Raw genomic sequence first — 4,466 nt, forward strand, 5'->3', positions numbered from 1 at the left:
TCTCTTTTGCCACATATAATCTTACTCTCATTGATATCTGCTTCAGAGGGATGGGGCACTCTCAGGAGAGCGTTTGGGACTAAGCTATGTTCCACATACAACATCTAATAAGATTTATTGCCATATTTCATTAGTTTGCTGTGAATTCAGGTAGTGCACTAGTGGAACAATGAGATAGACCCTTGACTTGGTAAATACGGAGTCAGAAGAAAAAAGGCTTATGTAAGAGCCTATAAAAACAAGATGGTTCAGAAATCAGGCAGCTGCTCTATTCTTGATTCCCTCCATTGTGCCTCAGGATGGACAGACATCAGACTGCCAGATCTCCTACATGCATTATTGCATTTTGTAAAGTTTGGGCATAATGGAGAAAATAGCAAAGATGAAATGGTAATGTTAACTTTTCTGTTCATCTTCTGACACTTTAAATCACTTCATGTGACATCGCACTCCTGGGAGATTTGATTACATTTAAAATTAATGCTGTGTAAGAAAAAAATGTCCCTTAGGCATATTGCAATATTTATAAAGGCAATTGCTCTTTTCTCAGAATATTTAACCTTGGCAGAGATATTCCACTTGTTCTGAATAGCATCTATATAGCAAAGCAATATCAAAATACGTCTTAAGGTCCAGGAGTAGTTTTGATCTGCGTTTCACTTGCTGTCATGGTCAGTGCCTGGAGATCACTCCAGGACATTGGAAAGACTACCTAATGCTCCATACTGAAAACCAGTTGGAAACAAAGCCTGTTTGGCATGAGGTTTCTGCCTCTCCAGAGTGAGGGCTGAGCTCCCAGAGCTCTATAGAGCGAAGGTGACGCAAATCTCTAGAGAAGACATAACTTTCTGCAGATAAAAAGGGGACAGCCTCCCCCAGAGTCCTTGCAAACTTCAATACTGCTTCCATCAGATATAAGGAATTGCTTTCTCTAAAACATACACAGCGACATGTATAGCTATTTTAGTAATTGAACCAACTCTGTCCCTTCACACCTGCACCTCTCTGAAGAGAACGTAAACATTACCATGCACAGCTGGAAGGTGCTTAGATATTATAGTAGTTTTTTCTATTGCTATATGCAAGGAATAAAATTGGTGTTCTATGAATAATAGTATTAACAGCAATACTAACATTTTTGATGTGCAAAAGACAATAAAGTTGTTACATTCATGCGTGGATTTCCCTCTCAAAAAAAGAAACCTGAATGCACATGGTGACTTTTAAGTGAGTCAAATCAGAAAGTTAAGCCATTGCATATAGTTAAGCACCAACACACACCAACACATCACTTACCAATTGTCTAGTTATTTATTATGTTTTTGAATTGTTCAAATGACAACTTGAGTAGGCTTTTGTTGACTTTCTCTGTGTAGAGCAGCCTTAAAAGGCTGTTAGAATTAAAACTTGTTGAGAACCTGTAAGTGTTTTTCATACAGAATCGCTCAGTTGGTAACCCTGAAGCTTCTCACTAGAGGTATTCCATTTCAGTGGAGCTTCTTCGCTGTAACAAGCGTACAAAACACATCACAAGAAGAAAATGTCTTGTCAAATTGCAAATATCAATTTTTAAGAGAAGTTAATGGTTGGGAATGCTGCCCTACTCATTCAGCAAAGCATTAGGGACAACACAGCTCACTGGGTAATTAATTAGCCTGATACAGGTACTTGAAGGAGAAAAAGAGTATGCACAGCAGGACACTTGGTGCTCTGAGACCATCAAAGCAAGACTTGCAACCGCTTTCCAGTTATACTGTGGTCACAGCTCTTCTGTTAAACAACTGAAGTAAGTGATCACTGTGTTGGCTGCGATTCAGAGACATGGATCTATCAGTTACTCACTTCACTCAGGCAGCACGGGTAAAGAGAAGATCCAGGGAGAGTAGATGACTGCAGCATAAAGGCAGCAACGGTGCTTGCCCTTCCACGTTGACATGAAGGGAGAATGTGAAATGCAGCAGGATTCCCTTTTCTGGCAGTCCAACACTTTGATTTGGTGCCACAAAACATTTTACTTTTAAATAATTTTGATTAGATGGTCTCAAAATCGCATGACATTTTCAAAAGGGTTTTGTGATTTGTTTCTTGTTCTCTGACCTATGATTACTTCAATGGGTTGTGGTAGTCAAGATGATGAGGTACTTGGGATACACACAATTATTATTCATAAATAAAATTGATATGAAAACCTGTTGTTAATCATGCTAATTCAAGATTTTACCTTTCTGTTTCACAGGGCTCCTATTGTTAAACACAGTTCAGGTACGCTGTACTATTACATATGCCAGTTGTACATCTCCTAGGCAGCAAGATCTAGTGCACACAAGTAAGAGGATTCATTTAAGTCTCTCAGGAGTCTTCCTGCTGTAATGTCTGCTGAAGCAAATGGAGAGGGATTGTAGAACTGCGTCTTTAATTCATTTATATGGTTTAGATCTCTCAGACAGTGATCAGTCATTCTTCTCCAAAATTTCTACGTGCTCTCTGGTGGTAAATTTATCAGCAGGGAACCAGCCAAAGTCCAGATTTTGAACCTGAAGAAAACGCCAGCAGCATCATCAGGATGTAGGTAAGCATCTGAAAAAAAAAAAGTGAGAATGTATCTCCGTCAAGAATGATAAGCTTATCGAGAAAAGCAATCCATCAGAGAAACTCCCTCGCAAGCTTCGAGAATTTGCAAATAAACCTATCTCCTTTAAAAAAAAAAAAAAAAAATCACGTTTATACGTGTAGGCAATGCTAGCGTACCTGTTAAGAAGCCGTTGGGTTTTGCTGCTGTAATATCGAGTTGTGTCCACTAGATGGACGCCATTTTCAAGAAGTTGAAAGCTCTGGGTCTGCGCCCGGCTCCGGGGCTCAATTTAACAACCCCATACAGTGCACTTTCTTTTCTGTTTTAACGCTTAACAGAGACTTGAGTAGAGATAGCTGAATATAATCATCTCCACTGATGAACTGATATGTCCATTCCTACATTGCCATTGTCTTAGCAAACAAGCATTGACTGTGTTTCTGGAAGGTTGCCCACGAGGTAAGAACGGTTGGTTATTTTCTCCATTTTAATAACCCGATTATAATAAGGCACTATTTTTGGTCTATTGCAATCAAAACTCACGAGTGGGTGTGCCCCTAAAATCACAACTTAAAACAAACTTTTAAAAAATTGACTTGAAGAATAAGCACATCTGGATTTCTTGTTAGACTTGGGGCTTCTGAGCTTTTGGGTTCATTTTGGTTTTACCCTGCCTTGGGTTTTATTTGGTTTGGATTGTTTGGAAAACACCATTCTGGTGTTTCTCAGTAACTGTGAGAACAGAATTTGTTTTGCATTGTAAATGAAAGGTAAGGAACATAAAAAAATAATAATTGCATGACTCAAAGAACAGATATGTAAACCAAGCAAATATTGTGTGGTTTGCAACAAGAATAACAAGTTTTGGCAAAACTGGAAGAAACAAATTTCCTTTTCTTACTGTTTTAGGCTCATATTTGGCATTATACATTCAGGCACTTTGGTAAACACGTGGCTTTGCTTGAAACCATACATATTTTTGAACTAAGACTTGAGCTATAAAAGCTCCTTTTGAATAACCTGCAAAATAAGCCTAGCTTCTTCTGCATCTGAGTGCCACCTGGCTTCAAAAACAGAACTAAATTCATCAATGGATTTCTCCAAGAAATCCTGGAACATACTGAACCTCTGAAAGAGGCATTTTGCAAGAGCAGCATGGAAATGCAGGGCAGTCTCAAAGAATGAATTAGTATGGTGACCTGTAGAAAACTGCAGGATCAGACACGTGATGAATTCAGTTTATGAGATCACCCAGCAGTTTCTTACCCAACTACTACTTCCACTTTAAGGATTAGGTTCTGGTTTAAATCAACAAGTGCTTGGTTTAGCCAGAGTACACAAGATTTTGTCAAAGATTTGGCTCAGTATGAGCTGCCACTGTGTATGAATTAGATGAATACCCTGTTAAGTTAACACTACAAAGCACTACTTACTTGAGAAGTTATTGTATCTAGCAAGGCAGTCTGGTGAAGGCCAGCCGGTCAGCCTGCAGGTATTTCTGCCTCTGGTTCAGCCAGCAAGCCAAAGGAGGAAGGCAAGGCCCATAGTGAGACCTGTTGGTTTTGAGGGACAAGAGAGGGAAGGAAGTAAGAGCACTGTGGAGCGAGCAATCTGAGGGTGTTACTTGGGAGGGCATTGGAAAGATCCTGGTGGGAAAGGTAAAGGACACAGGGCACAGACCTGTATAAACAAACTTAATTATCCTAAGGATCATGGAATAATTCATTAATGGACCAATCTGCATTTAGCATAGTTTTCCAAAAAAAGCAACCAAGTGAAAGAAGCTTTAATAAAAAGCCATTTGTGCAGCTTGCAGAGGAAATATAGATATAGTGCATGTAAATTAATATTTCTAGACCACTGCCATACAAACGAGTGCTTAAATCTGTAAGCT

General features: G+C 39.2%; 1 long non-coding RNA gene across 1 annotated transcript; it reads right to left on the minus strand.

Annotated features, from left to right (window-relative positions):
- Nucleotides 1-1,292: 1,292 nt before the first annotated feature.
- Nucleotides 1,293-4,230, minus strand: LOC128145028 (uncharacterized). The gene is made up of 2 exons (XR_008236309.1): nucleotides 4,006-4,230; nucleotides 1,293-2,577 (listed from the first exon to the last, which is right to left on the minus strand). It is a non-coding gene; the product is annotated as an uncharacterized LOC128145028 (long non-coding RNA).
- Nucleotides 4,231-4,466: the final 236 nt, after the last annotated feature.

Source organism: Harpia harpyja, chromosome 8 (genome assembly GCF_026419915.1).
Source record: "Harpia harpyja isolate bHarHar1 chromosome 8, bHarHar1 primary haplotype, whole genome shotgun sequence".
Taxonomy (NCBI): Eukaryota; Metazoa; Chordata; class Aves; order Accipitriformes; family Accipitridae; genus Harpia; species Harpia harpyja.